This window comes from Mytilus californianus, unplaced genomic scaffold (genome assembly GCF_021869535.1).
Source record: "Mytilus californianus isolate M0D057914Y unplaced genomic scaffold, xbMytCali1.0.p SCAF_9, whole genome shotgun sequence".
Lineage (NCBI taxonomy): Eukaryota > Metazoa > Mollusca > Bivalvia > Mytilida > Mytilidae > Mytilus > Mytilus californianus.
In genome coordinates, this window is record NW_026262745.1 from 82,016,052 (window position 1) to 82,042,662 (window position 26,611).

Here is a 26,611-nt window from a genome sequence, read left to right on the forward strand (position 1 = left end):
AAGGTTCATTGCTCAGCGTTAAGTTTTTGTGTTTGGTCTGTTTTTCTTATACTGTATGCAATAGGTCTACTATATTTGGTGTATGGAATGATTGTAAGGTGTACATGTCTAGCTGGCAGGTGTCATCTGACCTTGACCTCATTTTCATGGATCAGTGGTCAAAGTTAAGTTTTTGAGTTTTGGTCTTTTTTTCTAATACTATATGCAATAGTTCAACTATATTTGGTGTATGGAAATATTTTATGATCTATATGTCAGTCAGGCAGGTTTTATTTGACCCTGACCTCATTTTCAAGGTTCATTGCTCAGTGTTAAGTTTTTGTGTTTTGGTCTGTTTTTCTTAAACTATAAACAATAGGTCAACTATATTTGGTGTATGGAAGAATTGTTAGCTGTACATGCCTGCCTAGCATGGTTCATCTGACCTTGACCTCATTTTCATGGTTCATTGGTCAATGTTTAGTTTACTTGGTTACTGTTAAGTTTATGTGACAGTTGTAATAAAGCTTTATATTTAGGACTATCAACATAATATAAATGATTAGTAAAGAAGGCGAGACATTTCAGCGTGTGCACTCTTGTTAAGATATCTCATAAAATTTATAAAATATCTTTTAAACTATATGAGATATCTTATAAAATTCAGAAGATATCTTATAAAGTATGTAATATATCTTATATACTTTATGAGATATCTTATATAATATATAAGATATCTCATTTGATATATAAGATATTGTATAAAAATAAAATTATAAGCTATCTTATATATTAAATAAGATATCTTATACATTAAATAAGATATCATATATTAGATATCTTATATATTATATAACATATCTTATATATTATATGAGATATCTTGAAATTCGAATAAATAGTAAAATGACTTTCCACTTAAGAACAAGTCATTGTTAAATAGATATAAGAATATGTGGTATGAGTGCCAATAAGGCAACTCTTAATCCAAGTCATAATTTGAAAAAGTAATGATTAAAGACTAAAATTGAGAATGGAAATGGGGAATGTGTCAAAGAGACAACAACTCGACCATAGAGCAGACAACAGCTGAAGGCCCCTTATGGGTCTTGAATGCAGCTAGAAACTCCCGCACCCTAATGCGTCCTTCAGCTAGCCCCTAAACATATATACTAGTTCAGTGATAATGGACATCATACTAAACTAATTATACACAAGAAACTACAATTGAAAATCATACAAGAGTAACAAAGGCCAGAGGCTCCTGACTTGGGACAGGCACAAAATTGTGGCGGGGTTAAACATGTTTTTTTGAGATCTCAACTCTCCCCTTATACCTCTAGCCAATGTAGAAAAAAAAATCGCACAAAAATATGCACAGTGAAACTCAGTTTAAGAGTTGTCTGAGTTCGATGTCAGAATATGAAACAAAAGAAAATAAACAAAATGACAATAATACATAAATAACAACAGACTACTAGCAGTTACTGACATGCCAGCTCCAGACCTCAACTTTTTACATTTTCTTATCTTTCTGGTTTTACTTTATAGTTGAGTTGCTGTAACACTGTGTTTACCGGAATGCCACATGTTCTTCAATCCTTAAGAAAACCATCAAGAATTTCAAAACTAGATATATTTTACAGAGAAGTTATATCACTTCTTAACACAGGCAACTTGGAATCAAGGTTTTTGATATTATTTCACTTCTTACCACAGGCAACTTGGAATCAAGGTTTTTGTTATTATTTCAGTTGTAACATTTATAAAAATTATTTTCAGTGACTGACATGAAAAACATGACAACATTATGTATCAGTTAGCATTGGATACTTGTGTATACGTATGACGAAGTTAAGCCGCGCTCTGTGTTTGGGGTTCACAGATACTATACCTCCCTTTTAGGTATAGGAACGTCCCCCATCATACGTATCAAGTATCCATTCTTACTGGTACGTTAAACTGAGAGTGAGGTGGCTCAGTTTGACTGATGTGCGATGGCTCAGTCAAAATATTTTTTGCTATTCCTGGCACAAACTGAGAGAGAGGTAGCTCAGTCTGCATGTGAAGCTCTGTAACATGCTTTTAAGGGGAAAACTGAGAGCGAGGTGGCTCAGTCTGCATGTGAAGCTCTGTAACATGCTTTTAATTGTAAAAAGTATTTTATTTGTTTTTATCCAAATTTTAATTGGGGATATTTTATTGTTTTTACTGGAACAAACTGAGAGTGAGGTGGCTCAGCCTGCATGTGAAGCTCTGTAACATGCTTTTAAGGGGAAAAAAGTATTTTATCCAAATTTTAATTGGGGATATTTTACTGTTTTTATCCAAATTTTAATTGGGTATATTTTATTGTTTTTACTGGAACAAACTGAGAGTGAGGTGGCTCAGCCTGCATGTGAAGCTCTGTAACATGCTTTTAAGGGGAAAAAAGTATTTTATTTGTTTTTATCCAAATTTTAATTGGGGATATTTTACTGTTTTTATCCAAATTTTAATTGGGGATATTTTATTGTTTTTACTGGAACAAACTGAGAGTGAGGTGGCTCAGCCTGCATGTGAAGCTCTGTAACATGCTTTTAAGGGGAAAAAAGTATTTTATTTGTTTTTATCCAAATTTTAATTGGGGATATTTTACTGTTTTTATCCAAATTTTAATAGGGGATATTTTATTGTTTTTACTGGAACAAACTGAGAGTGAGGTGGCTCAGTCTGCATGTGAAGCTCTGTAACATGCTTTTAAGGGGAAAACGTATTTTATTTGTTTTTATCCAAATTTTAATTGGGGATATTTTACTGTTTTTATCCAAATTTTAACTGGGGATATTTTATTGTTTTTACTGGAACAAACTGAGAGTGAGGTGGCTCAGTCTGCATGTGAAGCTCTGTAACATGCTTTTAAGGGGAAAACGTATTTTATTTGTTTTTATCCAAATTTTAATTGGGGATATTTTACTGTTTTTATCCAAATTTTAATTGGGGATATTTTACTGTTTTTAATCCAAATTTTAATAGGGGATATTTTATTGTTTTTATTGGAACAAACTGAGAGTGAGGTGGCTCAGTCTGCATGTGAAGCTCTGTAACATGCTTTTAAGGGGAAAAAAGTATTTTATTTGTTTCTATCCAAAGTTTAATTGGGGATATTTTACTGTTTTTATCCAAATTTTAATTGGGGATATTTTATTGTTTTTACTGGAACAAACTGAGAGTGAGGTGGCTCACCCTGCATGTGAAGCTCTGTAACATGCTTTTAAGGGGAAAAAAGTATTTTATTTGTTTTTATCCAAATTTTAATTGGGGATATTTTACTGTTTTTATCCAAATTTTAATTGGGGATATTTTATTGTTTTTACTGGAACAAACTGAGAGTGAGGTGGCTCAGTCTGCATGTGAAGCTCTGTAACATGCTTTTAAGGGGAAAAAAGTATTTTATTTGTTTTTATCCAAATTTAATTGGGGATATTTTACTGTTTTTATCAAAATTTTTAATTGGGGATATTTAATTGTTTTTACTGGAACAAACTGAGAGTGAGGTGGCTCAGCCTGCATGTGAAGCTCTGTAACATGCTTTTAAGGGGAAAAAAGTATTTTATTTGTTTTTATCCAAATTTTAATTGGGGATATTTTACTGTTTTTATCAAAATTTTTAATTGGGGATATTTTATTGTTTTTACTGGAACAAACTGAGAGTGAGGTGGCTCAGCCTGCATGTGAAGCTCTGTAACATGCTTTTAAGGGGAAAACGTATTTTATTTGTTTTTATCCAAATTTTAATTGGGGATAGTTTACTGTTTTTATCCAAATTTTAATTGGGGATATTTTACTGTTTTTTATCCAAATTTTAATTGGGGATATTTTATTGTTTTTACTGGAACAAACTGAGAGTGAGGTGGCTCAGTCTGCATGTGAAGCTCTGTAACATGCTTTTAAGGGGGAAAAAGTATTTTATTTGTTTTTATCCAAATTTTAATTGGGAATATTTTACTGTTTTTATCCAAATTTTAATTGGGGATATTTTTCTGCATTTATCCAAATTTTAATCGGATATTTTACTGTTTTTATCTAAATTTTAATTAGGGATGTTTTACTGTATTTATCTAAATTTTAATTGGAGATATTTTACTGTTTTTATCCAAATTTATAAGTTGAGGCAGGTCATTTTATGATTATTTGGGAAATTAGGGACTTTTTACATTATTTTATCCATTTGGGTGTGGGGGACAAAGGGAATATTTTACTTTTTAAGACCAAATTTTAATTTATACAGGAGACCTTTTTTTTTTTATCTTTTTTTAGTTAAATGTTGAGCCCCCAAGTCAAATCAAAGACTTAAAAACTGGTACTCCAAAAGGAAAAGATAGGTGACCTACTGTGGGCATTTGTCTTGGTGAACTAGCACCTTAAAGTCCAGCTAACCCACAGGCCGGCTGGCTAGTACAAGCAGACAGGTATTTTTAATACCATTTGGCATTTTTAAACTTTGGCATTTTTCATTTGGCTTTTTGTTTTATGTGTTTTTGAACTCTTTGGATTTATACCATTTGGCAATTTTCATTTATGTTTTCATTTTTTTCAACATATTTTGTAATCAACACACCAAAAACACTTCAAAATTAAGAGTGGGATATATACTTTTTGGCCTCCATAATGTTTATCAATCAAAACAGCATTCTATTTTCAAATTTACATTACACAATTTGGCTTTCTGTAACGTTGGCTGTTAATCTTTTGTACGAATGCTATGATGACCATTATGTGTAGAAAATAAGACTACATTTCTAAAAGTGGCTCAGGTTCATATATTTATGTTTGATATCAATCAGTTATAAATTTCCTTCACATTTCTAAAATTTTAAGATCTTCCATATCTGGTACATCTTATAATATCGTATTTATCTACTAACCCAATTTTCTCATAGGGACTTAACACGAAGCAGAAGGGGTATTAGGTGGTAGGTGGCTAAGGGTGTTATGATAGGGTGAAAGGGTGAGAAAGGGAGGGAGAAAAATAGAATGATGGAGAGGGTGAGGGTATATGATTGTGCGTGGAATATAGAGAGGGAGTTAATCTGTGAGAGAATGTGATTTCATAGTAAGGGCAGGGTGTACTGGTCTGGAAGTATAGGTTCTGTTTTGTCTCATGTAGTTTCTGTTTTCTACATCAATCTGATAAGTTTAAATATAGAGAAATTGCTGTCGTCTAAAAGTTCACAGGTTAACAGCCTTTCTTGTTACTGTTTATGTGCTGCTTATATATAAATATTGTAGCACTTCTCAGTAGCTAGATAGAGTTGTGGCTTTTCATCAAATTAAGCAGCAGCTTCTGTACAGTTCATGTTGGAATGATACCAAGTGCTGTGTTTTTCTTCCAAGTTGAGAACATTTTTGATCTTCATGAACTAGTAATTACACATGATGAAGCTTTTTATGGCCCCGCAACAAATATGGCCTCGCAACAAAGCTGTCGGGGCCATATAGTTTTACCCTTGTCTGTCATTCCATCATTCCGTCAATCCATCTTTCCATCATTCTGTCATTCCATCATTCCGTAACAAACCATTATATGGGCTTTTTTTCTAAATGCCTTCAGATATTAGGCTGATTTTTGGTATGTGAGTTCACCATGATGAGTTTTAGATGAAGTTTTAGTTTCGTTCTGGTCCGCTAATTTTTGCCAAAATTACAGGCTTTGGACTTCGATAAATTGTTGAAAAACAGTTTATATCTAAAGGCCTTCAGATATTGGGCTGATTTTTGGTATGTGAGTTAACCATAATGAGTTACAGATCAAGTTTGAGTTTTGTCCTGCTCTACTATTTTTGCCGAAATTACGGGCTTTGGACTTCGATAAATTGTTGAAAATCACAGTTATACAGGTTTTTTTCTAAACGCCTTCAGATATTGGGCTGATTTCTGGTATGTGAGTTAACCATGATGAGTTACAGATCAAGTTTATGTTTAGTTCCGCTTTGCTAATTTCCCCCAAAATTACAGGCTTTGAACTTTGATAAATGGTCGAAAATCACAGTTAAATGGAGTTTTTTAAAGCCTGAAGATTTTGAGCAGAATTTTGATATGTGAGACTACCATCATGTTTGTGTTCACATGTGTTGTTGAAATTGCAGATTTTTCAACTTTTTGAGACAGGGCCATTCGTGTCGTTTCGACACATCTAGTCTTTTTTTGCAACATGTTTTTTTATCAACACAACCAAAACACTTCAAAATTAAATATACACTTTTGACATTCATAATGATTATCAATTATTTTCAAATTTACATTAAATAATTAAATAACTTTAGTATCAGTAAATAGAAATGTATGAAATTTGAACACAAGGTTTATAACCACACAAGAAAGGTTGGGGTTGATTAAAGGGGTTGTGGTCCCAACAGTTTAGGGATTTAAGAAGGCAAAAAGGGGCCCAAAAAAACATTTTTCTAGTTTCCAGACAATAACTTGTGGAACATTGTATGGATCTCTCTGAAATTATACCACGATTTTCCATTCCTCAAAAGGATGGTTAGGATTGGCTTTTGAGGGTTATAGCTTAAACCAATTAGGAATTAGGGGCAAAAAAGGGGGAAAACAATGATTTCCTGTTTGATGGACTATTACTTATTTAAGTACATGAATGTTACGTTTGAATTACATCCCTTACACTACTTTTAAATCATGTATAACGAAATGTATTGTCTTGAGGTGATTTGCTGCCAATTTGTTTTTAGAAAAAAGTAAAATCACAAAAATACTAAACTCTGAGAAAAATTCAAAACGGAAAGTCCCTAATCAAATGGCAAAATCAAAAGCTCAAACACATGAAATGAATGGATAACAACTATCATATTCTGACTTGGTACAGGCACTTTCTTATGTAGAAAATGGTGGATTGAGCCTGCTTTTATAACTAGCTAAACCTCTCACTTGTATGACAGTCACATCAAATTCCATTATATTGACAACGATGTGTGAACAAATCAAACAGACATAACAAGTGAAAATGTCAAAAATACAGCCATCAAGAGAGAACTAACTGTTTTAAAAAAGAATTTTAGGATGTATTTAAATGGGTAATTATGGTTGCAAATTCTATTTAAATTTTAAATTTTAGATTACAGAAATTTCAGAAATTAAAAAGACATTTTCTTTAAATATAATTTATTTTTGCCAAAAAAAAGGGGAGGTGTCAATAAACAACAGCATAATAGTGTATTGCACAAGAGCAAAAAAAATGAGGGGTCAATACGCAACAGAAAGCTTAAGGGGTGTATTTTTTTGGGTAGGGGGGTCAATTCGCAACAGCATAGTGTATTGCATATAAGCCAAAAAAATTAATAAATTGAAACATATAACCAATTCTAAGTTCCTTGACTACAGTTATTCTCTGTCAGAATCCTATTATGTGTCAAATATTTAATTACAATCCATATTCAGACCCAAGCGCGAATATTGTGTCCATTTTTGCCCCAACTGTTCATGGTAGGACCTCCACGGTCGTATCTAGCTGCGCTCGGCGAAGCAATTTATTATCTTTGAAATGTTTTGTAGGAATTCTGCTTCACAGAAATACAAAACAAGTCGGTCATTAGGGATGACCAATAAGTACCCATAAGTGAGACTATAAAACATAACAAGGTTAATTGAGAAAAATAAAATTTGGTACATTATAAACCTATAATAATGTAAGCTCTGTACAACTTTTTACCAACGAACAAATAAAAGGCGTATACAATTCATGTAAACAATTTAAGACATGCAAATAAATTAAAATGCATATCAATATGAAAGCATTATTAAGTGAAACAAGATGTCACAGTACTCATGATAGCAACACTGAAAAAAGCAGTTAAATTGAGCGCAGAGCCGGAATATAAAAGTAAAAACAAAGCAAAGGAGAAAAATATAAAGTACCGATGATAAAAGTATGTATGCAGTACCAGAAAGGTTCCAGAAATTTTGATAAAGGGGGTGGTAGTGGCCAAGAGGGGTCCCACTCCAGTCATGCTTCACTGATCCCTAAATAACTTAGTTAGTCAAACGAATTTTCCTACAAAGGGACCGGGACCCCTGTCCCACACTTAATACGCCTCTGAGTACAAGTCATATTTTATGCCCATTATAGAATGACACGATTTCCCCGCTATAAATAACATTATCTTTAGTTTAGAATAAACAGTGTTTTCACAAGGTTCAGTTACAATTCATATTACATATAGATTTTTCTTTTAAATAATCATAACAGATATAAGTTTTAAGAATGTTCTAATTTGCGAAAACAGGTTTGGTATTTGAATGTTAAATAAAACTGTTATTATAATAGTTTCCCAAAATAAAACCTTCCTCATTCAAAATATCTCTGACCATTGGCTATCGAACGGAGCAACTGGAGTACTTCTGTTTATTAAACAAAACCAGCCGGAAGTTAGGTTGTTGTCGTGACTTTTCCGCTACCAACTCATCAAAAGTGCAATATTGTTGTGTGATTTTACTTTATTCACGTGCTTTAGATAGATGACAACACAAATTACTATCAAGATAGATAAACAGAAGCTAAATTTTATTTACAATTTAAGTATCCAAATATTGTATGCTTTGTCATTACATAATTCAACCGACTAGATCTACAACAACCTATTCTCGGGAACCAGGTTCTGTAACCAACATCCTACAGACACTTGGCTGGCCAACACTAGCAACACGCAGACAAGGAGCCAGGCTTATACTCCTCTATAAGATCCTGCATGGAGAAGCATCAGTCATTATCCCAGATTACATCAAGAGACCAACTGTAATAATGTGGTGTTCGTCTCGGGAAAGACTATTTCCCCTGAAAGGACCCGACCTGGACTTATGATATATGACAAGAGAAGGCTCTATTACTGTAATTACCTCTATTATCGGGCGTTGATGCTGTCTCTTCGTGGGTAACGTCTCTTCACTTCGAAGGTCAGTCGCAAGAGGGCGCTGCAGGCGTGCGCAGACTCCGTCCTCAGCTGCATCCATCAAGAGGCCCACTGGTGTCAGTTATCTGCTCCTAGCTTGGAGAACCCAGGGCTTAGGGTAAAGATACAACACCCCCTCCTTCCTAAAAAGGAGGAACTGTAAGTTCCGACAAAGGCCTGACAACTGAAGACGCCCCTATTTCATAAAAAGTCAAAATCCTTAATTCTTAACATAACCTACGAATGGGTTATCTAACCCAGCAAATATCATAAAACTTGCTGTTTAAAATCCACCCCCCCCCTTTTCCCTGGGTATGGGGTTTCTAATTAAACTTTAACCTTTCCCTAAAAACATGGCATATAAAAATCACTATAGACAACTCGGCATTGGACAACTAAAAAAAAAAATTAATTAAAAAAAAATTTTCACTCATCTTTCCTTTCCCTTAACCACTATAACTCTGAGCTACAACTCCGCACCGGCCATAGGTGCAAGCAACCCCTCAAGACCTAGTCCTGGAAACATCTCACCATGAGACGATAGCTCACTGTTCTTGCTAAGAACTGAGTCCAATACATAATGGATATAAATGATGTTGTCCAACCCAGAATCGTCCTAATTATTGATTGCATATACAATATTTCAAAAACACACAAAACAAAAGATATTTCCAATAATCAAAATATACATAGATATCTGTAATCGCCAGTTCATTAATCTCCCCTCGAATTTCCAATTAATCTAAGCTACGTACTACTATTCTACTAAATCCCCATAATTATATCAAAGCACCTGTTCCAGCATGGAACAAAAAGGGAAAACCATGACCACAAAAAACGAAGTATACACCAATACCGTTCTTCAATATGGCGATAATATAAAAAATGTCCAACACTATTCTACTATTGTACAATTTGTACACTGGCCTGGCTTTCAAATCCTGTGGAGTACAGCTTCCAGACAGGAAGCGGAGGCTAAAGCCAACAAAAAAAACAAAATCCTTTCATGGAGTTCTAAATACACCGATGCTGTACATTCACTCCTTCACAACGACCACGAGTTCTGTCATGGCAGGCAGCAACTCCATCTTCACCGATCGTGTTAATTCCGCTCCTAGGTAGGTAAGCACGACCTCCTGCTCCTCCAGGTCAAAGAGATCCCTTGCCTGTGCCACCGCGTTTTCCATCGTGGTCACTGTGACCATCTTCTTGGTGTTCTGGTAAACCAGAACCACCAAGGATTCCCGGAAGTCAGGTGCCGCCACTGTCACTGGCTCCTCCACTGTTGGGGTTATCCTTCCAGCCGACTTCCTCTCATCCTCTTTGGGGGCAGTTTGTACCTCTGGCACAGTAAGTGGTACCACTGGAGTGCTGGGTGGAACTGTGGACTGGACCACTGGAACATTGGCATGAACAGTTGGCTGGACCACTGGAACACTAGGTATGGACTGAGCCACGACGGGCTCTGCCACACTAGGTGAACTGCGGAACCTCCAGTTCATCTGGCATATCACATCATAAGAAGGGCCGTTGTTCCCTCTGTACTCCTCCACTGCCACGCAAGCTCTACGGGCAGGGCTCAGGTGACGCAGCACCGACAGGATAACTCTCCAATACAAGATAACGACAGGGCTATTCACTGGATGTAATGAATAGATGCTAACCTGTGGCCAATTCATAGCGGAACACACTGCTCGTAGTGGTGGCATGTCTGGTCCCTGGATTCTGCATCCCCTGGGAATGCCTGCTCGCTGCTGGAGCCACAGCACAAACTCCCCTGAGGTAATGTCCTTCTGCCCAGTGAGCCACCTGGCCAGCAAGATAACCATGTGGCCTCTAAATCTCTGGAACCGCTGGTCCTGCATAACTTCTTGAGAGAATCTAGTCTCAAACATGGGTGACAAGTGGTCAGCCAGGGCATGTTCTCTGAGGTGCCTGGTGATGACAGGGCACTCTGGTACGGGACAGGCCACATCCCGGTCACTCACCCGCCAGGTCCTTTCTTTATACCCGCTGTAGGGGCCAGTCCACACTTGGTCCTCTTTCCCTTTCCAGGCCGCTGGTATTTCTTTCTTGAAAGCCATGGGTTTAGTGCTGGCGGGCACTGGAGCTGACTGCTCCCCCTTCTTAACTACAGGTGCCTCCTCCTGTGCTGCTGGTATCTCTCCTCGAGCCTCCAGTGTCTCTTCTGGATTACCTTGTACCAGAACAGGTGCCTCCGGCTCTCTAGAGACACTTACCTCTGGTATCACTGGTACCTCCAGCGATACTGTGTTGGCCACAGGTCCTTCCTGCACAGGTTCTTCCCTCCTGACCCTTCTCCTGTGGGTGGCTGGATCCAACACCGAAGTGTCAAATGGCTGAATGCCCACTCCCGGCTGGGAGTTACAACTGCTTGGCCTCCAAGACCTTGTTTCATTCTCACTGCCCTCGTCGGGGCACGATCTGAAGGATTCAGAGTCTGACATTCTGAAAAATATTAAAAAAAAACCAAACATTAGAAAACCTGACAATTTAGTGAATTTGTTAAACTACTTGATTTCTCCCCCTCCTTTGTCTTTTGAGGGTGGAGTAGTACGAACAAGTTGACAGTTGGGACAGATGTAGGGATCTATCTCATTGGCCTCCTGTATTGACATACCTATACAGGTCAGGTGGAACCATTCCCTACAGTTATCACATTGAACCATTGTCTCACCAGTGTCTGGGCCCCGACACACACAGTACTGGGGAGTAGTAGGCTTGGTCTTATTGCCTGCCAAGACATCCTCACCCCTTTTAAATTGGTCCCTACATGTCTCTAACCAAGCAGGAATTTTTCTATCCCCACATGGCTTAAGCCTGTCATGGTTAGTATTAAAAACCACCCGTTGGAGTTTCACCTTGTACACATACCCAGTAACCTTACTAATGATACCTGGCCCCTTCCATGGTGACCCCAATTTCTTACATTTTCCCTTTATCTGGGCAGTATCGAGGACATATACAAGATCCCCCGGCTGGTATGATTTTTCCAATACTCTCAGATCATAGTCCCTTTTCATTTTTTCTTGGGAGGTCTTAAGCTTATCGCGTGCAATGGTATGTGCACTTTTGATAGCTTTTTCTAGATCTACAATATAGCTGTCAGCACCCTCATATTTCTTTTCACTCTGACTACCGAACATAAGGTCTGCTGGCTGATTGGTCTCTCTGCCTAGCATGAGCTTGTTCGGTGTGTACCCTGTACTCCTGTTGACACTAGATCTCATGGCTCCCCCTAGTTGAGCAAGGTGTTGATCCCAATTATCTTGTTGTGAGTCAACAAAGCATCTCACTGCATCCATGAGACTGCGGTTCTGTCTCTCTACTTGTCCATTTGACTGAGGACGATATGGAGTTGTTCTAGCCTTATGTATTTGCAGCAATTCACATACTGCTTTAAAGAGTGCACTCTCAAAGTTACGTCCCTGATCTGAGAATAACTGGAATGGGTAACCAAATCTTGTGAAAAACTCATTAATGGCAGCTTGAGCGGTCACTTCAGCTGTTTGTGACGGTAGTGGTATGCATTCTGTCCACTTAGTGAATTGATCTGTCATCATCAAGATATGTTCGTTGTTCTGTTTTGTCTTTGGTAAAGGGCCCATAAAGTCTATGTGAACTCTCTCCATAGGGTACCCAGCATGGTACTTGGTGAGAGGACACTTACCATGTCTGCTTGCTTTCTTGTTCTTGTTGCAGGTATCACAACTAAGTACAAACACGTTAATGTCTTTGGTCATGTTATACCAGTGATATTTATCCTTGATCTTGGACATCGTCCTTGACACACCTTGGTGTCCTGCGCTTGGCAGTTCATGACTGAGCTCCATTACTGTCTGTCTTAAAGAAGCAGGTACAACCAGCCTTGTATTGGCTCCCTCCGTCTTGGGTTGACTCTTTAAAACACCATTGTTGTCCATAAAAAATCTTTGCTTATTAATCCAGTGACTCTTGGCTGCTGGTGATGCCAAGAACAAATCATTGGACAGAGGTTCACTGCCATCTTTTAAATAAGGTAGGATGAACATCAGGTCTGGATCACTCTCCTGTCCCGTTTTGATTTCCTCCTCACTGAAACCTGAGATGGTTATGCCCTCTTCTGGTGCGGTTGCTGCCACGACGCAATCAGAATGACTGTCCATTACAATTCTTGCTGTCGAAGGAGTAAAAATCAATTCCATTCCTGTACTGAACGGGAGTAAATCACATTCCGGAGTCGGCTGGCTGGCTACTGGCTCAATTGAGTCCAAGCTACTGGTGTGGCAGCAATCTTCAATAACTGCAAGTTCAACTGGTACTGCAGGTTGTTCCAAGGTTGAAACTTTTTCCGGTGTTTCAAATAACAGCATCATTGCTGTTGCTACCCTTTTAAGTAATCTTGGCTTCTGCTTTCTTTTTCTAGCCAGTGGGACTGTTTCATCTACATCACACAAAAACTGTGCCCAACTTTGATGTGCTCGCTGGCAGTAATTACAGCCCTTGCAAGGTAAACTTGCTAGTATGGTGTCTGCAGTATAATGTGGACATTCTTTCAACCTATCCGGGAGACGGGACAAGACATCAGCATCAATGTGTTGTTTACCTGGCCTATGCTTTATAACAAGGTCATACTGGCTGAGCTCTTCCAACCATCTAGCCAGCTGTCCCTGGGGCTCCTTGAAATTGACAAGCCATGTCAAACTACTGTGGTCTGTCCTCACCGTGAATTGTCTTCCCAGAAGGTAGTGTCTAAACTGTCTAGTAAATCTAATTACTGCCAACAACTCCTTTCTAGTTGTACAATAACGTTTTTGTTCTGCTGTAAGTACAAAACTACCATATGCTATGGTGCGTTCTTCTCCATTTTGCACCTGAATCAGCTCAGCGCCTATTGCATTTTGGGAGGCATCTATATCTAGGATGAAATAATCTTTGTTGTTTGGTAATGTCAATACCGGTGCAGTTAACAAGCTGTCTTTTAACGTCTGGAATGCAAGTTGACGTTCATGGTTTCATGAAAACAAATTTTTTCCTGTTACTTCATATAGTGGAGCAGAGATCCTGGCATAGTCCTTGATAAATGAACGGTGGTAGTTCACAAATCCCAGAAATTGTTCAATTTCCTTTGTGCATGTAGGCACCACCCAACCACTAACTGGTTGCAAATGTTGCTGACCTATTTTGAGGCCCTGGTTACTCACACTCCTCCCTAAAAATTCTACAGTCGTTCTAAACAAAGCACAGTTTTTAGGCTTTAATCTAAGTCCGTACTCTCTAAATCTTGTAAATACCTTCTCTAAGTTTGTGAGGTGTTCATCGAAAGATGGTCCTAAAACCAATATGTCGTCTAGGAAAGCCAAGACAGTTTTCCACGTTAATCCCCTGAGGACAAGGTTCATCACTCTGGCATAAGTCCCTGGTGCGTTGCACAGTCCAAAAGCCATCTTGACACACTCAAACAACCCATACTTGGTAACAAATGCCGTCTTCTTACGGTCCTCTGGCTTGATCTTGATTTGCCAGTACGCACTATTAGCGTCCAGTTTGGAGTACCATATGTTGCCAGCCAAGGTATCCAGACATTCATCTATTAGTGGCAAAGGAAAGAGATCACGTGATGTCACTGAATTAAGCCTTCTAAAATCTATGCACCAGCGCACTCCCCCATCCTTCTTCCTGATAAGGACTGGTGCTAAAGCCCATTCTGATGTTGAGGGTTGTATAACTCCAGCATCTAACATTTTCTTGAGGTGCGCCTCCTCCTCCTGAACAAAACAAGCTGGGGTCCTCCGCATACGCAGCTGAATAGGTCGGGCATCGCCAGTGTCAATCTCATGTTCTACATGGCTGAAATTACCAAGGTCAAACTCTGTCTTTGCAAAGACATCACTGTAGGTGTATAGCAAGGTTCTCAGTTTTGATTGCTGGTCTACTGTCAAATCCTGACTGGATGTAGTAAAGAGTTCTTGGATGTGGTCTGGTAGGTCCTCTTGTTGGGGTGGTGACCCATTTGAACTGGTACCCTGCTGACTGGTTGAACAAGTACCAACACTTGGCTCTTGAGGATCCTCCATAGATTCAATTACTGCCACAGCATGTGCCTCAGCTATTTCTAGTCCACTCTGGAGTCGGACAGGGTTGTCCGTCACATTCATAAAACAAACCACTGGACTTTGTCCTTTAGCACAAACTGATCTGGGAATCAAAAGTGTAGTCTTTGAGTTTGGTTCTATCACAAAATCATTATCTTGTACTGGTAGTGTGCAATTCATTCGCATTACTGAATTCGGTGGGACTACTACCGAGGTTGGTATCGTAATTCTGTTTACTGAGGGTTTAGCAGATGGTGTCTCTCCTCCTAAGACTAGCTTAACCGTCTTGTCGTTGATGGACATGTATCCTTGACCAATGTTGAGTATGACATTATTACTAGCTAGGAAGTCATGGCCAAGAAGCATCTCACAGTCAATTGGAGCAATATATAGCTGATGGCTGAAAAGTAAGTCATCTATCCTGAAAAGAGTAGGGTTAGTAATCCGGCAGGTCATCTGCATGTCTCGTCCTGCACCATGCATAAGTGTCTCTTTAATAACATACGGTTGTTCTTGTAAGGAATCAAAAACCTTGTCTTGCATAATGGTAACTTCCGAGCCTGTATCAATCAAGGCAGTCACTAGCTTGTCCTGGACTTGTACCTTCACTCTCAAGAGTCGAGCAGTCCCAATAGTTCCTACAACTGTAAACCCATTAGATGGCCCCTCAGTAACTGAGTCCTCTGGCACATTAATTGTAACTGATTTGCGTGCTGTTTGATTGTTCTGTTTGGGAGGCTGCCTGCCAGGTGAATTATTTAACTCTTTTGTAATGTCCCTGCTTGTGACAATTAAAACACGCCCCATCTGGAATCTGTGTCCTGCGGTTACCGGAACGATTATTATAACCACCTCTCCTGCCTTGTCCACGTCCACGAGAGGTATCTGCTCTATAGTCACGACTGGGCGAAGTACCATTAGATCTGTTTGATTGTCGCATCTCCTCAGTTAGTGTAGCCATTGAGGATAGTAGGCTTTGCATCTGTTGCATGCTCTGTTGTTGCTCTTCTCGTTGTTGTTGAAGCTGCTGCTCCATCTGCGACACTCGTGTGTCTATGGCTAATTTGGAAGAGCCTACCCCATGCACTGAGGGTGTATCACTAACTTGTGCTACTGGTGTTGAAGCTGCTGCTTGTTTCACCTCTGGTGTTTTTCCTTGAGCAATGTGGGCTTGTACAGCTTTTCTTGAATGTTGGAACCACTTAATTATATCAATTGCATTTTCAACCGATACTGGTTTAAATCCACATGCATGTTGGCCAGCCTCTGGATCATTGCAACCTTGACAAAATTTCATTACTGCTTGTTTTGTCATGTACTCTTCAGAGAGATCTCTGAAGGATTGTGTTGCCAAAGATAACACACGATCTGCCCAGTCCTCCAGGGATTCCTCTTTCTTTTGGGTTATCGTCTGAAACTGTATCTGTGAAGTTTCTTGTGGTTCCTGAAATCCAAAGCGTTTCACCATTTTAGTCACTACTGCACTAAAAGCAATGTCTTTGTTAGAGTCCAGCAGCACTGTATAAAAATCACTAGCCTTGTCCTCCAAGCACCAGCAAAGCTGGTCTCGTTTTTGTTTGTCTGTCCAACCTGCAGCCTCAGCGTACCCGGTGAACTTTGTGTAAAATGCCTTCCAGTTGCCTTTTCCTGTATACTTTAGGTTTTTGGGCATAGAAAAGAAAAATTTATTATCTTGTTTCATCGGAGCTGGGTTAGCTTTATGACGGTTGCTCGATGAATGGTGACCATCTGTGTCTGACTGACTATGTCTGTCTGAATTCCTTTTAGCGTGCTTTTTGCCTGAGCTCTTGTTGTGTGGCGATGAGTGATCACTCACCTCCTCCTCAACGGGAGAAACATGTCTACTTGACACACTTTGTCTAGAATGTGTTCTGTGGTTTCTACTTTTGTGACGACTCCGACGGTACACTACCCCTGATGTAGTACTAGATGAATCTGAATCACTATTTGAGCAGCTTGTAACCCTAGATATACTTCTTCGGTCCTGAAACTGAGCCTCTGGTCGGTTGTTGTACATCTGTTGTTGTTGGTGTTGAGGGTACACTGGCAAGTGTGGAGCTGCACCATAATAACATGATTGAGCTGTTCCCTGAGCAAGATTTTGTGTTGTTGAAGGCTGATCAGGCCTCCCTTGTTGATATGGTATATTTCCAAATGGCTGTTGAGGCTGATGTAGAGGTGCAGTAACATTGTGGAGATGTCGCACCGGCTGTTGTCTGTAAAATTCTTGTTGGTGCAGGATGGTCTGAGGCGGCTGCCCCTGTTGACCAATTGTGTTGATGAGGGGTTGTTGAAACCCTGACTGGTTGGTGTTAGGTTGGTGTTGACCTGGTCTGTTTAAAAAATTGTTGTGTCGATAGAACTTGGCTGCTGATAGGTGGTATAGGTACAGGTTGGCTGATCGGTGGTTGATGTTGTTGATTATCAATCACCCTGATGAAGTTTTGTCGTTCGGCTGTATTACTTGGAATGGTATAGTTCTGTTGACTAGTTGACTGTCATGTTGACCTGGGACAGGGTGGTTGATGGGCCCTGTTGACGGTCGGTTGAGGTTGTTGACAAGGTTTCCTTTCCCTGACTGGTGGAGTAGACCTATGTGCAGTTATAGGGTTTGACCTGTTGATGGTGGGTTGAGGTGGTTGTTGACCTGTAGCCCTATGGTTGACTGATTGATTGACAGTTGTCAGAATTGACCTGTTGAAAGTTGGTTGAGTAGGCATTTGTCTGCTCGACATGGATGTGCCCTGTGGTTGATGTTGTATGTTGCTTAAAGTATGCCGGGTAGATTGTTGAATTGTTTGTTGAGTTGGGTGTGTGTTGGTGACAGTGTGATCACCAGGTAGTTGAATGGCTCGAGTATGTGATCGAGAGTAGTTGACGTTATGCTCAACAGGGAGTTGAACAGCTTGTTGACGTTGTTGGTTGAAGTTGACGGTATGTTCCACAGGCTGTTGAACAGTTTGTTGACGATGGTTGAAGTTGATGGTATGTTCAACAGGCAGTTGGACAGTTTGTTGACGTTGTTGGTTGAAGTTGATGGTATGTTCAACAGGGAGTTGAACAGTTTGTTGAGGCAGTGGAATATAGTTGACTGAATTATCTAACGACCGACTGTGTTGGTTGCTTGTTTGCCTATTCTGGCTGTAGAAGTCCTGCTCAGTAGGCGGTTGACTTTGTTGAAACCTATCATTGAGATTAGGATTCTCTAAATCTCGCTCTATCATAACAGTTGATAGCTCGTATGCTTTACAGTTTCCACCCACAAACCTGGGTTGCTGGTTCAGCTGAACTTCTATCATACTTTCACTGTTGTCGTGTTGAATACCTACAGACTGGTTGTTTTCTTGACACCTAAAGGCCTGATCTTCACTTGGCGGATCTGGCTTATCTGATGGTTCATATTCGACATTTTCCTGTTTATCATATTGTGATCCACGTCCAGAGCCAATTACTTCTGGTTGTAATGTTTGACTGTGAAGTAGTGATTCCTCACAACAGGACAGAATATCATCTGATATTCTGCAACGTTCCATCTCCTGGGTAGAATATTAATTTTCGTCGATGCATGATGGCATGGATCTTGTCGACTTGTGATCAACCTGTGAGTTCCACACTGTACGTTGCACTGCAAGTGTCGAATCCATGACAATCTCAGAGTCAGAAAAAACCGGTTGATGTAATTTAGGTTTTGTATAGATTTCACCCCCCTGGACAGGTGCGTACGTAGAACCGTGTTGGTCTATCCACCTCTGTGTGTCCGTCTTAAATTGTTGGAAATGAGCAATCTCCTGCCTAATAGTACGCGGAGTACAGGGTGTTGACTCAAAATTGGCTCCCCCTCCCTCATGTGATTTTACCTGGGTATCTGTCTCATAGTCTTGTGACACATGTGGCTGACCTTGATACCTTGCATCAACATTGTCCATGTCATTCAATTCACATGGGGAAAAATCAATCATCTCTGACACCTGGGACATTTTATTTCTCATATATGGTATTTGGGCCAATATTTCAGGTGTAATTGTTATGCCATTATTTCTCATAACCATGATTCTATGAGCGGTAGCCGTACCAATGCCAGGTACATGTAGGAGAACAGACTCCGGACTGGAGTTGATTTTAATTTTATACCAACTCATTGTGTTTAATAATGACCTATATGCAATGATACTCTCAATATAAATAAATGACAAGACAATAACCAAAGAAAAAACAAGTCTTTATTGATTCTAAATCCCGTTTACAAATAGCAAAGATGTGTATTACATATGTAAACAAATCACGGAAATCACTTCCGGTATTGATCTCAAGTGTCGTCGTTACCTGGTAACACGAAATCACGCGAGACTCAATCTGAAAAAATCAATACTTTGAACAAAGTTTGAAAACTTTCACAGACAGTGAAAAACTTATCCCAAAACGCTTTTTTCAATGAGGTTCTGCTTCTAAAGCTTTTATTTGAGCCTAAACCGACTTCCGATGTCACATAATAGCCAAATAAATTCTGCAAGTCACGCTTGATTGCACCTGGTCAAAATTCCCTGACCAAAATGGCTACCCAGGTCCCACGATGTGCGTTCGAACCACCCGCACTACCAATAATGTGGTGTTCGTCTCGGGAAAGACTATTTCCCCTGAAAGGACCCGACCTGGACTTATGATATATGACAAGAGAAGGCTCTATTACTGTAATTACCTCTATTATCGGGCGTTGATGCTGTCTCTTCGTGGGTAACGTCTCTTCACTTCGAAGGTCAGTCGCAAGAGGGCGCTGCAGGCGTGCGCAGACTCCGTCCTCAGCTGCATCCATCAAGAGGCCCACTGGTGTCAGTTATCTGCTCCTAGCTTGGAGAACCCAGGGCTTAGGGTAAAGATACAACAGTAACAACCAGACAATACCACAGGTACACCTTATCGCTATTCCCGCTTGACCCGAGAATCTGTCCCGCTCGAACTTTTGACGTCATACAACAATCACTTTTCCATTGTGGCGTCAGAAATTTTCTATTATGACGTCAAAATTTTACGGGAACTTGTGTGATGTCCATGCAGTAATGGCGGACAAATAGCGATAAGGTGTATACCACAGACACAGAGACAGGTTTTCCAGAGTCAGTACTTCAACGGATGCCTATAAATACAGTTTTATCCCCAGAACAAATTTTTGACTGGAACCAATTACCTGAAAGTGCCATCCAAGCCCCCACAACAGACGCCTTCCGGGTCTGTGTGTGGCAGTTCCTGGCGTAACTATATTGATACCTGATTTTAACCCTGTACAGTTGTTGCAAACTCACATAATTTTATTTGATTTTGTTCCTGTAAATACACAAGTTTTTGTTTATTTTTAACTTGGCGTGTACTGGTTGACACACCCGCACAGTATATCTGTGCTATGGAAATTTCAACTGCAGATTAACCACAAAATATAGAAGAAGAAGTACAATAAACACTAGACAACAGGAATGACAGGATATATCTTCTGGGGGTAAATGGTTAAAACTAGATATAAACAGATTAACTTACTAATGTTCTATTATATACTGGTAAAGTACTAGGGTATCAGGTTGTTCTGGCCCAAAATCAATCTGGCCCCAAAACAATCTGGTTAATTACACTGTGACCAATATTTACGACGGAAGCTTGATCAAATGTCGACAGCCCATTTATGGTATTCAACAGCTCATTGGTCAGAGTTCTAGTCAAATCAGTATCCGGTCAAATCGGCACCCGGTATAGTCAAATCAGCACCTAGTCAAATTGGCACCTAGTTAAATGGCACCTGATGTAGTCTTTAGGCACACATGATAAATATATTTAACCCGCAAAATTTTTTTTTGGATTGTATAATGGTATGATGTCGTCGTCTGCGTTGTCCGATGACACATTTGGTTTCCGGACAATAACTTTAGTTTACATGAATGGATCTCTTTGAAATTTAATAAAAAAGGTTCAATACCACAAAAGAAAGGTTGGGATTGATTTTGGGGTTGATGGTCCCACCGGTTAAGTAATAATAGGCCAAAAAAGGCCCCAAAACAAGCATTTTTCTACTTTCAGGATAATAACTTGTGTATAAGTATTTCATTTGCTCTGAAATTGTACCATAATGTTAAGTACCACAAGTAAAAGGTTTGGATTCATTTTGCGGTCTATGGTGTCAACAGTTAAGAATTAAGGGCCCAATGGGGCCAAAAACAAGCATTTTTGTAGTTTCTGGACAATAACTTGTGTGTAAGTGTATAGATCTCTCTCATATTGTACCACAAAGTTCCATATCACAAAAGGAAGACTTAGATTGAGTTTGGGCATTATTGTCCCATTCATGCAAGAATTAGGGGCCATAAAAGGGCCAAAAACAAGCATTTTTCTAGTTTCCAGACAATAACTTGTTGTAGTTTACAGTCAGTAACTTGTGTTTAAGTGTATAAATCTCTCTGAAATTATACCACAAGTTTCCATACTACAAAGGGATAGTTATTGGGGGTTATGGCTTAAATCATTTAGCAATTAGGGGCCAAAAAAAGGGGGAAAACACGTGTTTTTCTGGTTAAAGGACAATTTAGACAATTTAAAAGCTGTGTTAGGGAGGTAATCCAATTCAAATTTAAAGAATACTGTTATATATATATGTTTGATTACCTCCCTTACACTGTTTGAAAATTATGTATTAAGAAATGATGATTGTCTTGAGATGATAAGCTGTAATTTTTTTTAAGAAGTAATACTATTCATTTATATTAATTTTAACCATGACTATGTCATTTTATATTTTTATATTTTATAATGTATTTATTAAATGAGTAGTTATTGTTAAAAACTCCATAAGAAATTTGAATTGAGATTATTATTGGAATAAGGGAAAAGAGAAGATGAAAAAAAAGGGTGGGGGGGGGGGGGTTTAGGGGGTACATTTTTTCTCACTTCAGATTTCTTTAAATATTTTTTTTAGGGGATTAATATTCAACAGCATAGTGTATTACTCAAAAGCAAATAAATTTTTTAAGTTCATTAGACTACCAGAAACCTATGCTGTGCCAACTATTTTATCACAATCCAAATTCAGAGCTGTATCAAGCTTGAATGTTGTGTCCATACTTGTCCCAACTGTTCAGGGTTCGACCTCTGCAGTCGTATAAAGCTGCACCCTGCGGAGCATCTGGTTACTTTATGTTTACATTAATATTTGAAGATTTGAACAAATCAAAGGGGAAACCAGGCATTATCTTGCATAATATGAAAAAGAAGATGTGGTACGATTGCCAATGAGAAACGAGCCACAAGAGACCAAATGACACAGAAATTAACAGCTACGGGTCACCTTACGACCTTTAACAATTAGCAAAGCCCATACATATAAGTTCTTTCAGTAATTTAACATGGCCTAAATACCTTTGCTTACCATGATAAAAAGTTGAATAATGGAGATAAAGGGTATAATATATCAATGAGACAGCAACTTAATGACACAAAAAGTAAGAAGACATTTAAATATCAACACCAAAGCATCAAAGTCCATTTGGATTGTATCTAAAAACCACAGGGTTAAGATTTTAAATACCTGGTTAAACTGTTTTATAACATTTCAAATACTGTTAATACAGAAATTATTGTATGGTTTTTATATTGTGAATGACATGTTTTTTTTTACTGACCCTGGTTATCCATGAGGGTCTTGCATGGTCGTATATGTGAATAATGTATCTGGGTGGGTATCACCAGGTGTATATGTATACACAATATATTGTGAGATGAAGCATAGCCAGACAACTGCCAGGGTCGTAGCTAGGTATCCAATAAACTGTAGGCACAAATTGCGGCAGGGGGTCTGGGGCCCCATAAGGCCCCTGGTAAGGGGTTCTGGGGGCGTAGCCCTCCGACGGAAAACGGTTTTCAGCATTTAAGTTGCAAAATTTTGTGTACAAAAAACATAAAAAAACATCATTTTATCATGATAATATACATGAAAACAATGTCGAAAAAATAAACATAATTCTACAATTACATCTGACTGATGAATTAACCGGCAGTACAATTGGAAATATAATAAAAAACAATATTTCCAATATGCATTGCCCAGAGTGGATCAGCGTAGCCCTTTATTAAGCAGCACAACCTGTTTCTGATTGAGTATAATTGATATATACGTCAATTGATAGTACATATTGACGATCCTTCATTAAAAAAAAAAATAGGCACGTAAACACTGAGACTACTACATAATAATACTAACTTTTGGAATACGGCGCATCGACCATTCATATTTTGATTCTTAAACCTTCACCCTCCCCCGGCCACATAAACACACACACAGTCAATACGTCATGCAGAAGTTCTGTTCTGTTCATACTACCGGTGTCTAACAAAATTCAAGAAATTCATATTTTCTTATATCCTGTACTGTAAAATCCCTACCTGCTTAGGAATTTGAATAATTATCGTCATTACATGTAGATCTGAGAGTACTCGAAGTTACTGAAAGCTAGTTGATTGATTGATTGATTGATTGATTGATTGATAGACGTCCAGTGGCAAATAATTCATGCATGTTCAGGACTAAAACAGATAGAGGTCGTCCAGGATGAAGGTCTGGAAATTTAGAAATGCCATGCATTGGAAAATGAGGGTTTATTAAATAGGAACAGAAATTTGCCTTTCAGTAGACAACCTACTAACCCCTCAAAGAGTTGTTTCAAGTGTCTTAACGTGCAGAGAGCGTGGCATTCTTTCTCTCTTCACTAGGCATCAGATTGAACTTGGGCCAACAACAACTAATTAAAAAAAATCATTTATCTAAATTGAGGTTAATTCCAGTATTTGTTGATTGAAGTGAATTATCTGAACCAAAGTTCTAGTTTATAGTTTCTATATTAGGTGGAATATAATGACATACAGTTCCAATACGCCACTGATTCAATAAGGATGATAGACTAGTGTACGCATGACATTCGATAATTAAAGAGTTTTGACGAATTCACATGCATCTACAGATAACATTGTTTATTACTTTTTTTAATAAAAAAATTATTTGTGAAAAAATTATGTGTAGGCATGTGCCTAAAGTGCCTAACGGCAGCTACGCCCCTGACTGCAGTTAATTACGTTTATTATATGCATTAAATTATAATTACTTTTTCATGTGATAGAAAAACTTTATAAAGTCATAAAGTAAAGATTATGTGAAATTATCTAATTGGTTTTTTCAGGAAAGTAACTAAAGTTAACTTTAAGTGCAGTATATCTGTGGACATTTTTTGTTCTGATAGTAATATTTTCTTTCTCTTTCACAATAGATGGATGGTAACTGAATTAATACAAATAGCCTCATTGAATTTGAAAAAGCTGCAAATGATATCAGTAACAAAAGATTGTTAGTGTGCAGTGTGCAGACAGTGGTTAAACAGACGTTAACATTCTATCAGTTTTGGGATTTTACAATCAGCTAGAGGAAATAATAGGAGAAAAAGGGACCTGTGTGGTAAAAACTTCCTAAAAGTCGTCCTTTATTGTATTCAACTTTTTCTTTTGGGTAAGTGTATTATATATATGTTTATAGTTATAGAAAAGGCAACTTAAAAAGATATTACAATTTAAATGATTTATTGATTATTGGTTGCTTAGAATCATCCACTGGCAAATATTATATATGCATGTTCAGAACTAACTATATAAAGTATAGAATTTGTAAATGTATAATATAAGACATAAGAGAAGATATAGATACATGTTAATTGAATAATCTCCCTTTGTTCTTTGTTCAAATTAAATGAAATTCTTCCTTCATTGTTTACTGTATTCTGTTGCTAGTAAGATTTTATAACCATGCTAACAGGATAAAAGATCCTAATATAAAATTATTTCTAATTTTTCAGCTAACATTGCTAACTTCAAATTACAAAAATATTCCGTTTCCTAACTTTTCTTTATCATGTTCTGTCAATTAATTAAATGTTCTTTAAAATTCAATAGTATTTTTATGCATGATAAATTCTATATTTCTTTTCCAGCTGACAGCCCGGTTAGCCTTCCTAGCATTAGGGTTATATATCAAGTTCCAGAAGCATACCTATATCAATCTGCTAGGGAACAGTACTTTCCCTTTGGCAACATACTTGCTACTAGGAACAGGAGCCTTCATTATCTTGTCAGGAATCATTAGTTGTACTGGGACATGTATAGAAAATAGATGTTTTATGGTTATGGTGAGTTATTTCCCTTTGAACACATTGTCTACTAAGAATGTATACCAAAATTAAGTTTTTTAACTTTTCACAAGCAAAGCCAACAATAAATTGAAAAAAAAATCATTTCAGCTAATTCCAATAACATGTTATTTTACTTATGATTGTAATGGATATTATGTTGTATGGTCTGTTCGTCTGTCAGTCCAAATAGATTTTTGGGTTGTTTACATTGACGTTGTGGTCTTATCAACATGAAAATAAGGCCACATGATGTGAAATTACTATGGTATTAGGCCTATTCCACGGTTCACTAAACATTGAAATTATTACATTCTCAAGTTTAAAGTCATATGAAACGAGTGACTAATGAAAAATAATGTTTATCCAATTCTTGAACCAATAAAATTGAGAATTAATGGAAATGGGGTATGTGTCAAAGAGACAACAACCCGACCATAGAGCAGACAACAGCCGAAGGCCACCAATGGGTCTTCAATGCAGCGAGAAACTCCCGCACTCGGAGGCGTCCTTTAGCTGGCCCCTAAACAAATATGTATACTAGTTCAGTGATAATGGACGTCATACTAAACTCCAAATTATACACAAGAAACTAAAATTAAAAATGATACAAGACTAACAAAGGCTAATGGCTCCTGACTTGGGACACGCCAGTGGCTTAGCTAGACTTATAATGATCTGCACGCAGAAGTTGCCGAGCGTAGCGAGGCAAAATTTCGCCGAGCGGAGCGAGTCGAAAACAAATTTTGGACCCTTTTTTACAGAAAATGAATCTTTTTTCGATCTAAGATGGTTAATTTTGAAGTGAAGTATGCACAGTTGAGTGTTTTGCTATACTAGTATATCAAATCAAAGACCTAAAACTGACCTAAAAAATTCTAAAAACTTTGCAATGCTCGCCAATTTATTATGCTTCAAAGAAAAAAAGGGCGAGAGAACTGGATCCTCTCATGACATAAATGTTAACATACGAAAACAAAGCAATTCAAACAATCAATTTTTAATTTGGTGATATATGAATGTGACGTTCGTATGTACGACTGAAGTTAACAACCGAGGTCCTTTAGGAGAGTAACATTTTCATTTGCCTAGCATTGTTAAACGTGTCAATAACTTCTTTAGTGTCAATTTCAAAATCAGAATGAACGTGCAGCAGTGCAAGTGAAGAAAGTCTTTCTTGTCCCATGGTCGATCTCAGATACGTTTTTACGCGTTTCAGAGCGCTGAAAGAGCGTTCAGCAGTAGAGGTTGAGGGTGGCATGGTGAGAAGTATTTGCAGAATACAGAATATATTTGGGCAATGTTCTTTCGGCGTCATCTTCAATGTTGCACAGAGATGGTCTGGTTTCTTATATGGATAAATATCCCA

The 26,611-nt window shown here is 38.2% G+C and overlaps 1 long non-coding RNA gene across 1 annotated transcript; it reads left to right on the plus strand.

Annotated features, from left to right (window-relative positions):
* The first annotated feature begins 1,802 nt into the window (after positions 1–1,802).
* Positions 1,803–5,209, plus strand: LOC127716525 (uncharacterized). The gene is made up of 2 exons (XR_007988975.1): positions 1,803–2,211; positions 3,036–5,209. It is a non-coding gene; the product is annotated as an uncharacterized LOC127716525 (long non-coding RNA).
* Positions 5,210–26,611: the final 21,402 nt, after the last annotated feature.